Genomic DNA, 13,442 nt, shown 5'->3' with positions numbered 1-13,442 from the left:
TATCTTAAGGGTAAACATTTCAACATTATATATATCTATATATATGCTTGAATGTTTGTAATATAAAAATGTGGGTCCTGATCAAACTTTCAAAATGCCATTCTAGATGCCTCTCAGAATATGCTCTCAGATGGCAGAAGACCTGGTCTAGGCTGACAATGCTTTGTACTCACTTCCACCTTTGCAGTTAATAAATAAATAGTAAATTATGATGACAGAAAACAGAGTATAAAGAAAAACAAAGTACATATTTTTAGTTCCAGTGCTTATAATTTACTTCACTGCAATGCATCAACACATGCACTTACTTGCATCATGAAAAACTTTAAAGTGCTCTAAATACTAAAAGAAAACGGGACATACCTTGGCACAGTGAAAAGGAAGTAAACGTTCAAGGCACATTGCAATTCACAAGTGATTTCCTCAAAAATTTTAAACACACCCAATGATATATGCCATCTACTTTCCATGATTTCCCCATGACTCAACTGTGTCAACAGTGCAATTCAAACTATGCTTTTGGAAGGACATTATACATCGTAAACAAATAGTTCACTATGAAGAACTCTCTTGCACACTCAAACTAAAACAATGATTTCTTAACATTTTCCGTACGACACTGTACGTTTGCCACATAAGTTTAAAATTTCTTAAAATATTTTAAGTGTTACAAATCATTATAAAAACCTGTATTACAGTTCTCTTTGCCAACATTCTCTTCTATGGATGAAGGAAATTATTAAGAAAGTATCTTTTAAAAATGAATCACAATCTAATTTTGATATAAATTTAACATTTAAAATGTATCAGGAACAGGTATTAGAGAGTTTGATAAAATCCTTATTTGCATTATTACACTTCAATGCCATTCATTGTTTATTGATTTTTAAAAATCAGACATTACATGGAGTAACTATTTAAGGGTCCTTAGCCCTATATTTAGTCAGTATAATTGACTTTGAACAGAATTATTTACACTTTATGTTTAATGTAGCATTCAGGCTACTTTCTAACCTAAATCAACACAGAGCAACTAATCTAGAATTCAGTAAGGCAACTGCTACATGTCCTTTCTTGATTCAAACATTTACAAATTTTATCAATTTGTACTCTGAAATATACAGCTTACTTTTTAGTTGGTTCATAATAATTGTAGTCATATCTATTCATTTTGTTTTGTAAATAGTTTCATTGTTTGTAATTCACACACCATACAATTCACTCATTTAAAGTAAAATTCAATGTTTCAGTATATCCATAGCAGAACCATCACCATAATCTAACTTTAGAACATTTTTGTACCCCCAAAGGAAACCCTATATTCAGTAACAGTCACTCTCCATTTTCCCAATCTTAGTCAACCACTAACAGACTTATCTGTTCTGGAAATTTCACACAGTTAAACAATATTTGGGTTTTGGTGACTGACTTCTTTTCCCTAGAATAATGTTTTCAAGGTTCATTCAAGTTGTAGCAGGTATCAATATCTACTTCCTTTTACTGCCAAATAACATTCCACTGTAAGGCTAAACATTTTAACCATTCATCAGCTGATGAACTTTTATGTTGTTTCTACTTTCGCCTACTGTGATATGAACAATGGTGCTTTTAATATCCATGTACAAATTTTGTGTGGATATATATTTTAATTTCTCTTGGTAGGAGTGGAATTTCTGGATCACGTGGTTAACTATCTTACCATTTTAAAGAAGTGTCAAATCATGTCTGAAGTTGTGTACCACTTGATATTTCCAACAGTAATGAGGGTTTCCACTCCACATACTCATGGATATTTGTAATTTTTTGATTACACCCATCCTAATATGTAACAAGTGATATCTCATGATTTAGACTTGCATTTTCCTAATGACTACTGGTGTTAAGCATCTTTTTGTTTGCTTGAAAATTAAAGTGATAGTCACTCACTTGTGTCCAACTCTATGTGACTCCCTGGACTGGAGCCCACCAGGCTTCTGTCTGTGGAATTCTCCAGGCAAGAATACTGGAGTGCACTGCCACACCTTCTCCGAGGGATGTCCCCCACCCAGGGATTGAACCTGGATCTCCTGCACTGTAGGTGGACTCTTTACTATCTGAGGCACCAGGGAAGCCCACTGGCCATTCAAATACCTCCTTCAGAGAAATATATACTCATACAGTTTGCTTGGTTTTCAACTGGGCTATTTATCTTTTGGGGTTTCTCTGGTGGCTCAGGGGTAAAGAATCTGCCTGCGATGTAGAATACACAGGTTTGTGGGTTTGATCCTTGGGTCAGCAAGATCCCCTGGAGAAGAAAATGGCAACCCACTCCAGTACTCTTGCCTGGGAAATGCCATGCACAGAGGAGCCTGGAGGGTTACAGTCCATGGGATTGCAAAGAGTTGGACACGACTTAGCAACTAAACCACCACCACATTTATCTTTTGCTGAGCTAAGAATTTTTGATATTCTGGATACAAGTTCATTATCAGATATATAATTTGCAAATATTTTCTCCCATCCATGTGCTTTCTCAACCCTTCACTGATACTATTTTAACAATACAAAACTTTTAAAATTTTAATGAATCCCAATTTGTCTTTTTTCTTTTTGGCCATTTGTGCTTTTGCTATTGTATCTAAAAAATCTAGTGGTTAACCCAAGACTGTGAATAGTTACTCCTACATTTTCTTCTAAAAGGGCTTCCCTGGTGGCTCAGACAGTAAATAACCTGCCTGCAACGCGGGAGACACGGGTTCATTCCCTGGGTTCAGAAGATCCCCTGGAGAAGAGAATGGCTACTCACTCTAGTACTCTTGCCTGGAGAATTCCATGGACGTTCTCCATAGAATGGACGGGTCTGGCGGGCTACTCCATGGGGTCGCTTTACCATTTTAGGACTTACTTTTGGGTCCAAAATCCATTTCGACTAAATTTTTCTGTATGGTGTAAGGAAGGGGTCCAACTTCCTTTGTGAAAAATCACCAGCAATAAAGTTAACTTCTGCATCTCAATTCTGTACCATCAATCTCTATATACCTGTTCTTATGCCAGTACACACTGTGTTTATCATTACAGTTTTGTGGTAAGTTTTGAAACTGGGAAGTGCAAGACCTGTCAATTTGCTCTAAGATTGTTTTGGCTATTCAGAGTCCCTTGGATCTTCATATGAAATTTATCATTAACTTGGCAATTCCTGCAAAGAAACCAGCTAGGGTCTTGACAGGGAACATGCACATCATCTGGGGCGAAATGCCATCTTCACAATATTGAGACTTCCTATCCATGAACACGGCATGCCTTCTCATTAATCTACATCTTTCTTTCAACAATATTTTGTCACTTACAGTGTATGAGTCTTACACTTGTTAAAATTTCTTTCTAATATTTATTTTTAATGCTATTGTAAATGGAATTTTCTTAATTTCATGTTTAGACTGTTCACTGATAATGTATAGAAATTCAACTATTTTTTAAAAAAAAAAGCTGTATTCTGCAACTCTGTTGATTCTGGTTAAATCTAATAGTGTTTTATAGATTCCTTAGGATTTTCTACATATAATATCATGTCATTTGCAAACACACTTTTATTTCCTCTTTAATAATCGGGGTAATTTTCATTTCTTCTTATCACTTAACTTCCAAAGCTAGAACCTGTTGTAAAACACCAAACAGAGAAGTGATCACCTGATTTTAGGGGAAACTGTTCAGTCTTACTATTAGGTGTGATGTGAGCTGTGCTTCCCCGGGGGCTCGGTTGTAAAGAATTTGTCTGCCAATGAAAGAGATGTGGGTTCAATCCCTGGATCAGGAAGATCCCCTTGGAAAGGAAATGGCAACCCACTCCAGTATTCCTGCCTGGGAAATCATGGATAGAGGAGCCTGACAGGCTACAGTCCATAGGGCTGCAAAAGCGTCAGATATGACCTAGTGACTAAACAATAACAACAGATATATTAGCTGTACATTTCTGTAGGTAGGGCTGATGAAGTGCCCTGCTATTCCAGTTTGCAGGGCATTTTTATGATGAACAGGTATTGGATTTGGGAGGCATCTACTGAGATGACCATGTGATTCCTGTCACTTATTTTATTAATACACTGTATTACAAATTAATTGATTTTGTGGTGTTACACCAACCTTGCATTCCTAAGACAAATCTCACTTAATGGTGGTATATAACAGTTTTTATACATTGTTAGATTTGGTTTGCTAATATTTTGTTAAGGATTTTTTGTGATTATACTAGTGTGTAGTTTTACACACTAGTGCTACTGGTCTGCAGTTTTTTTTTTTTGTATGATGTCTTTGCTTGGTTTTGGTTTTCAAATAATACTGGCCTCACAGAATAAAGAAATGTTCCTTCTTTATATCTTAGACAAGTTTGTGAAGAATTGGTATTAATTCTTTTAAAAAAATATCTGGTAGAAATCATCAGTGAACTAGCCATATGCTTTTTTTTCCTGAATATTTTAAAATTACTAATTCAATCTCTACTTGTTCTGGGTCATATTAATTTCCTAGAGCTACATTAATATGGGCTTCCCTGGTAGCTCAGATGGTAAAGGATCTGCCTGCAATGCGGGAATACCATGTTCAATCCTTGGGTTGGGAAGATCTCCTGGAAAAGGGAATGGCAACCCACTTCAGTATTCTTGCCTGAAGAATCCCATGGACAAAGGAGCCTAGAGGGCTACAGTCCAGAGGTTGCCAAGATTCAAACACAACCGAGTGACTAACACACATATTATTAATTATATACATTATTAATGTAACTACTATCACAAACTGGGTGGCTTAAAAACAGTAGAAAGGTACTTGTCTCAGAGCTCTGCAGTCTAGAAGTCTAAAATCAAGGTGTCTCCAGGGCCTGCTCCTTCTGAAGGCTCAAGAGGAGAATCCTTTCTTGCCTCTTTCTAGCTTCTGTTAGTTTCTAGCAATCCTTGGTGTTTCCTGGCTTGTGACAGCGTAACTCCAATTTCTTCCTCCATCTTTACATCGCCTTCTTCCCTATGTTATGTGTGTCTGTCTTTCCAACTCTCTTTATAAGGATATCAGTCACTGGATTTATGGCCCAACTAAATCCAGTAAAACTTCATCTTGACTTCATTACATCTGCAAAGACCTCATTTCCAAATGTCTTAAGGCTTCCCTGGTTGCTTAAATGGTAAAGAATCCGCCTGCAATACAGGAAACCCAGGTTCAATCCCTGGGTCAGGAAGATGCCTCGGAGAAGGGAATAGCTTACCCACTCCAGTATTTCTGCCTGGAGAATTTCATGGATAGAGGAGCCTGGCGGGCTATATAGTCCATGGAGTCACAAAGAATTGGACAAGACTGAGTGACTAACCCTCACAGGTACCAGGGATTGGAACTTCAGCATTTTCTTTCTGGGGGGAAGGGGGACACAATTCAATCTGCAACATATGTCCGATCAGATATTCTATTTCTTCTCGTGCCAGTTTCAGTAGTCTGTGTCTTTGTAAGCATGTACCTATTTTATCTAAATTATCTAATCTTCTGGCATACATATTATCAATTGTACTCCTCTTACAATCCTTTTTATTGCTGTAAGGTCAGTGGTGATTTCCCCGTATCAACTTGTGATTTAGTAATTTGAATCTTCTTTTTACTCTGATCGGCGTTAAATAAGGGTTTCTCAACTATCGACATTTTCATAGAACCAACTTTTAGTTATGATGATATTCTCTATTTTACTATTTATTTCTGCTCTACTCATGCCCTTATTTCTGCTTACTTATGGTTTAATTTGCTCTTCTTTTTCTAGTCCCAAAGTGGACAGTTAGTATAATGATTTGAAAGCTTTTTCATTTAATGTAGGCATTCGTAGCTATAAATTGCCTTCTAAGTACTGACAGCTATATCTCATAAGTTTTGGTATATTTTGGTTTCGCTTTTATTTATCTCAAACCATTTTCTACTCCTTTGTGATTTCTTCTGTGATCCACTGGTTACTTAGAAGTGCTTTAATTTCCACAGATTTGTGAATTCTTTACATTACTCTGTAACTGATTTCCAACTTCATTCCACTGTGACTGGAAAACATACTTTATATGATTGCAATTCTTTAAAATTTATTATTTTTTTTAATGGCCCAGGAGATACTCTCCTAGAGAATGTTTCATGTGCACTTGAGAAGAATGAGTACTTTGCTCTTGTTTGGTGGAGTGTTCTATAGATATCTACTAAATTTAGTTGATTCATAGAGTTGTTGAAGTCTTCCAGGTTTGCTGATCGTCTGCCTAGATACTCTATCCATTATTGAAAGTGGACTACTGATGTGTCCACCTATTATTTTGAATTGTCTATTTCTCCCTTCAATTCTGTAGCATTTTGCTTCATGCATTCTGGGGGTTTACTGTTAGGAGAGAATATAGTTATAGATTGACCCTTTTGTTGTTTTCTCAAAATGTCCATCTTTATCTCTGATTCCCCGGCAGTGTGTAGCCTCTGATACCACTTCTCAGAGGATGCCGTCTTAAGCATGCAGAGTCTCTGTCCACCAGGAGTAACTATGGGTGTGGCTTGGCTCCGTTATGCAGTTTTATTCTTGAATCTCTCCTTTATAAGATTCTGGTTGATCTGCCTATAGCGGTATCCCAAACCCAGATAACAGTCTCTACTAACTGTTCTACTATTTTTGCCACACCCTGGAGAATAACTGCACCTCAGTCTGATCCAATAAAAGTGGAGCCTCGTGGCAGGGGCAGGGTGTTGCCAGTCTTTAAGGCTTGTTCGAACCCCAGGAGGGCACTTTCTTGCTGTTTTTCTGATTCTCTCTTTAAACTTCTAACTTGTCTGCCATTTCACTTGTTGCTATTAGCACAAGGAACTATAAGCCTCCTTTTAACTGTTCACCACAAAGATCATAATTTTCAACAACTTGTCGCAAGCTCTGTTTCAAATAAAGTTAGTCTCCTTAGGAGAGCTACAGAGGTCTCTATTCTTAAGGCCTGCCTCTCCCTTAGGAATAACCTTTCTGACACTCTGCACAGGAACTGGGGGCTGGGAGAGTGACTCACTTCTCTCAGAGTGACATCTGTGCTTTGTGAGTGGGGGTGCCAGGTAACTTGCCCTTCTTGGATGAGGCCTGGCCCAGCAACTGAGGCCTAGTATTCTTAGCCTGCTATGTCTAGTCTTCCACTCACAATAAAGGCTGAGTGAGGAAAGGGGGTCCTGGGCCCTTTCACTTGATCTGTCTGGATGAAAGTTTCTGCAATAAGAATCCCGAATGTATAAAATATGCCCACAGTTTTCCCCTCCTGTTCAGAGTAGAGCTTCTCTCAGATTGAGCTCAGGGAAGTGAGTAGGAGTGGGTCATAGCTCAAATGTCTTAGACTCTTGTTCTTACAGAGATTAAATAGATTAATTTTTTTTTTGAACAAATGATTCTCCATTTGCTTTGTGCCCTTACGATAACTATTTTCCAAGTTTATATGTTCTTTTAAAATAATTTTCACCAAATAGTTGTTTTAATTAAAACAATCCTAACCATATTACAACCAAAGATGAAAGATACAGCACAAAATCATGTGTTTTTTCCAAGTGCATCTGGCCATGAAGCTAAAAATTTACACAGCGACGTATAAACAAAGCGCAGCTCATCCTCCCTCACTGTAGCTAAGCATGCCAAAATTAAACGGACCAACGAGAGCAAGAATGTGTCTATGACACAGAGTTGAAAAAGCTAACACAACAGTCAGGAGACAGGAGGTTAACTCATGTGATATCCGCCCCCCCCACCCCATACATGAATTCTAACAGGCAACATTATGCATTGTGTGGCAAAAACAACAAAATGATATGACACACTCTTCTATAAACAAAAACCCACTGTTCTTTGCATTTATTATCATTCCTTACCAAACAAATTCTTGGCCCAGAACTAAACAGGAATAAAACGAGATCAGAACTGGAATTTATATCACCTATGAGTTGCTTCCCTCAGAATTCAAGAATTAGTCTACGCAGACTGGTTGGTTCATAATCAGAGGTAATTCTGTCCTACCAGAACCTACTATGAGCTTCTTAAAGGCATACATGCCTAGAACATACTCCCAGAGCTTTTGATTCTGTAAATCTGGAGTAGGGAGTAGTCATTATGTTTTTTAAAAGCTCTCTCCTAAATAAGGACCTGTAAAAAAGCATCATCAGTTCATACTTTAAAAACTATTACATATTTATAGTTACACTTTGTATTTGGGAAGGCAAATTCCATTTGTCACTTATATTTTCCGAAATGTCCTGGCTATTCAACCTTTATTCCATCAGACTGCATTTAAAATCACTCAGTCAATTCTGTTCCCACCACCACCACTTCTCCAAAGAAGACATGTTTTGATCTGATTAGTACTGTATTTAGAAAGTAATTCAGAAAGCAATATCCTTAAAGATGTCCAGTCATCTTTTTCAGGAACTGCTTTACATTTATCTCAAAATTTAATGGATCTCAAAATTCTACTGGACTACAGGAGATCAAACCAGTCAATCCTAAAGGAAATCAGTCCTGAATATTCTCTGGAAGGACTGATGCTGAAGCTGAAGCTCCAATCTTTTGGGTTATCTGATGCAAAGAATTGACTGCTTGGAAAAGACCCTGATGCTGGGAAAGATTGAAGGCGGGAAAAGAAGGGGACAACAGAAGATGAGATGGTTGGATGGCATCAGCAACTCGATGGACGTGAGTTTGAGCAAGCTCTGGGAGATGGTGAAGGAAAGGGAGGCCTGGCATGCTGCAGTCCATGGGGTTGCAAAGAGCAGACACGACTGAGCAACTGAACCGAACTGAAAATTCTGTTGTTTACTCACGTAGTTCCCACATATTTATTATTTTACATTTTAGTATTATGAAATGTTTATTTTCTAAGTGCTAGTGTTGGCAAAATGAACAATGTGCATGTATGTGCGTGTAAAACTTAATTCTGTATACAGCTTTCAGGGAAAACTACGTCATCAATTTCAGCTGCTATGTTCTCTGGTAGCTTCACCAGTTTACATCACTTTTCCAACATCCTTCTAAGGAAATTCCTTTTAAGGGAGCTGTGAGAGTGGTAGGGAGAGGTAGAGGGAAAGGGAGCTGCAGTAAGCTGTCAACACTTTGTGGTCTTATGACTCATCACGAAAAGCAGAAAAAAAGATATGCTGAACGGGTCGGGATCTTCTTCAACAGAAAAGCCCTCAAATTCTGTATTAAGCTTCTGGTTATCTAAAAATATATAATCCATATAATTTACTTTTATCTTTATTACATTTGGGGGAATGACAAAGAAATAAACATCTAAAAATGTTTCCAAATAGGTTTACTCTGTGACATTTCTCTACAACTAAAAAGTGCTATCTTTCTGCACTACTAAAAATGCCACATAAAATTCTTCAGGCTAAACTGACACTACAAAACACTGCTAAGGGAAATAAGACATGATGTGCATAAAAATGAGATAAACCGTAATCATAAATTGGAAGGTTTAATACTGCTAATTCTCTCCACACTGATCCACAGATTTGGCACAACAATAAAATCTTAATAGGTCTTTTTTAAGAATTGATAAATTAATTTAAAAACATATAGGATCTACAGCAAGTTTGAAAAAGAAAACAAACAGGATTCGTACTACTTGATTCCAAGATATAAAGATTAGCAATAAAGACACTGTAGTATTGATGTAAGGATAGACATATACAGTTCAATGGCACAGGACAAAGTTCAAAAATACGCCCACATGGTATACCATGTAGGCATCAACTGACTTAAAGATGCCAAAATAATTCCATCTGGAGCAGGGGAGGAAATTTTTTCAACAAATGATGCTGGAACTGGATCACCTTACAGAATACAATAAACCTCAATATTTACCTCATACAACATATACAAAAATTTACTAGAAATGAATAGCAAATCAAAATGTAAGAGTTAACATCACTAAACTTCCAGAAGAAAATATGAAATTTTCTTGTGCTTGACACTGGATTAGGCAAACATTTCTTGGAAAGGACATAAATCCTGAGTTTTAAGAGAAAAAACTGATGAGAGGTTTTATACAGGATATATAAAGAACTATTACAGCTTAGCAAGTATTTTTGAAAAGCAAGAGATTTATACTGTGTTTCACAGAGATAGGTACAAAGAAAGACACTCAACACACTAGTCATCAGGGAAATGAAAATGAAAATCACAATGAGGTACCACTACAGACCTACCAGAATAGGTGACGTTTCAAAGATCAGTTATATAAAAATGTTGGCAAAATGTGCAACAGTGGAATTCCCATACACTGCTGATAGAAACACAAAAATGTTTCAGTCACTTTGACAGTATTTTATAAGGTTAAATGTGCAATTACAATATTACCCAGCAATTCCAATTCTAGGTATTGTATCCCTGAGAAATGAAAATATATGCCAAAAGACTTACATGTGAATAAGCCTAATAGCCAACATCTGAAAACAATTCAAATTCTACTTAAAAAGAAAAAATGGATAAATAACAGCATATCACGCCCCCAGAGACTTATTTAGCAATAAAAAGAAACGAAATGTCATATACAAAATCAGGAATAAATATTTAAAAGTTATGCTAAGTGAAAGAAGTCAAAAATAAAAGACTATATACCTATAATTCTTAAAACATAAAATTCTAGGAAAGATAAAATTATAAAGATTGCTTGCGTCTGTGGGTCCAATAAAGTGACTGATTTCAAAAGGGCAGGAGGAAACATTTTAAGGTAAAGAAACTGTCTTGTACCTTGATTGTGCTGGCAGTTATCAATTTGTATACACATATCGAAATCCATTAATCTGTACTCTAAAATGAATTTTTTTATTTCATTGTGTATAAATATTACCTCAATAAAAATCATTCAAAATAGATTCAGGGTATCAAAAATGCTAGATACTGAATGTATCACTGAATTGTGACTTCTGAACTACCACTTGAAATCAAAGAAATGACCTTTACTTACATTTTCAGAGTCATAAAGAAATGTGACACATTTCCAAAAACTCATGTATCTTTCTCTTCAAGCAAGCATACTTGGAGGTAAAAAAAAAAAACAGTATCTTTTACTTGCCATCCACTTCTTTGCATAGTATTCTGACTAGGTATGTCAATGGCCAAGAAACGGTGGCATTTTGATACTTTTTTCTATATCCTTAGATATAAATGAAGATAAGGCTGATTACTGCACAACATTTGGTCTTTGCCAATAAACCTATATTATTTGGACTAAAAAGGAGGTATGCTGCTGCTGCTACTGCTGCTAAGTCGCTTCAGTAGTGTCCGACTCTGTGTGACCCCACAGACGACATAAACATTAACAATTCCTTACCAAAGAAACCAGATCCCCCCTACAAAAACAGAAACCAGTTTTGAAACACAGAAAAGACCAAATATCCTGTAATAGAAAGTAGATAAAAAAGAGATAAAAAAATGACGGGGACATGTCAAAAAGACACGGGAGGTTAGCTTGAAGAGGCCCTGACTAACCAGATCTAGGACACTACATGATAACCTACTGAATAGAGAAAGAATCTTGACTCCAAACTGGCAGAGGGAAAGAGAAAACTCTTCCTCACAGTGTTGTTCCATCGCCAAGCAGTGTCCAACTCTTTGCAATCTCTTGAACTGCAGCACACCAGGCTTCCCTGTCCTGCACTGTCTCCTGGAGTTTACTCAAACTTGTCCATTGAGTTGGTGATGCCATCCAACCATTTTATCCTCTGTTGCCACCTTCTCTTTCTGTCCTCAATCTTTCCCAGCATCAGTGTTTTTACCAATGACTTAGCTCTTTGCATCAGGTGGTCAAAGTATTGGAGCTTCCGCTTCAGCATCAATCCTTCCAATGAATATTCAAGGTCGATTTCCTTTAGGATTGACTGGTTTATCTTGCAGTCCAAGGGACTCTCAAGAGTCTTCTCCAGCACCACAGTTTGAAAGCATCAATTTTTTGGCGCTCACATTGGTACAGTACTGGAAAAACCATAGTTTTGACTATATAGACTTTTGTTGGCAAAGTGACATTTCTGCTTTTTTAATACACTATCTAGGTTTGTCATAGCTTCTCTTCCAAAGAGTAAGCATCTTAATTTCGTGGCTGCAGTCACCATCTGCAGTGATTTTGGAGCCCAAGAAAATAAAATTTGTTACTGTTTCCACTTTTTCCATCTATTTGCCATGAGGTGATGGGATTGGATCTTAGTTTTTTGACTGTTGAGTTTTAAGCCAGCTTTTAAAGCCAATTAAACAATTTATTAATAGAAGAAATAATGGAGTCAGAAAGATCACTATTTTCAAATCACTGGAAAAATGACTTAATCCAGCAAGAAACTACCATCAATACTAAAACTGAAATGATAAAAGTTTGGTGAGGAAAAACTATTTACAGTCACTCAAAGTACCTATGTACAAATTACTTATTAATTATAAGGGGGAAAACAGTTAACATTTCAGTGGAGAAACCCAATGGGCATAAACCTTGTCAAAGTTAAAATCACTTACTAAACTGACACTGTGTGTATTTCATGATGTGATGGACTGATAAGGATATCACTGGATATTCCTGATAAAAGATCATGACCTGAATTTAATTAAAAGAAAAAAATCGAAAACCTAAATTAAGAGACATTCTACAAAATGAATGACCTATACTCTTCAAAAATGTAAATGTCATTAAAAATACAGAAATAAAAGGCTCAGGAACCATTCTAGATCAAAGGAGACTAAGGATAATGAATCTCGAAGTCAATGAGCAATCTTGAATTGGGTTCTGGGTTAAAGGAGTGGGCAAAAAACTATTAAGTCACCGGGACAACTGGGAAAAATTGAATGAGATTCGTAGATTAGACAGTATACCTAAGCTAACTTTCCTAACTTTGGGTAACTGTACTGTGTAGTTAAGTAAGTAGATATCCTTAGTCTTAGGAAATAGAGAAATAAACATGAAAATACTTAGGAGGAAAGGGGTATGAGGGATATGACGTCTACAACTTATTTTCACATGGTTCAGGAAGATGCGGGTGTGTGTGATATGCAATATTTGTGAAAGAGAAAGAAGAATGAGTTAACAAGGCAAATATGGCAAAGTAAGTGGCAAATCTAGGTACAGGGCACACGGAAATTGTTGTGCCATTCTTTTAACTTTTTTATAAATGTGCAATTATTGAAAGTTAAAAGTTTAAAAAAGTCGGGTGGACAAATGTTGAACCCTACTTTCCTTCCACAAGCCAAGTCTTCCTTGTTTCTCTCCTACCCGCTTCTCTATAATCCTAGCTCTCTTGCCATTAAATTATATTTGCTTGTGTTGTTGCTCTGATACACAGAGGAAGAAAAACACAGAGAGCAGTAAATAGGATATGGAAATTAATAAATTTCAGCATTCTCTTAATTCCAACAACCTGATGGAAGATAATCAAAATAGAATGAAACGTTTTGGCAAGGGCCAGAGAGT

At 36.7% G+C, this 13,442-nt stretch overlaps 1 protein-coding gene across 1 annotated transcript in view; it reads right to left on the bottom strand.

Moving 5' to 3' along the window:
• LCOR (ligand dependent nuclear receptor corepressor) overlaps positions 1 to 13,442 on the bottom strand; it is a 61,043-nt gene that overhangs the window by 37,897 nt on the left and 9,704 nt on the right. The window lies entirely within an intron of this gene.

This window comes from Budorcas taxicolor, chromosome 23 (genome assembly GCF_023091745.1).
Source record: "Budorcas taxicolor isolate Tak-1 chromosome 23, Takin1.1, whole genome shotgun sequence".
Taxonomy (NCBI): Eukaryota; Metazoa; Chordata; class Mammalia; order Artiodactyla; family Bovidae; genus Budorcas; species Budorcas taxicolor.
The sequence above is the reverse complement of the archived record's forward strand: the minus strand, read 5'-3'. Positions and strand labels throughout refer to the sequence as shown.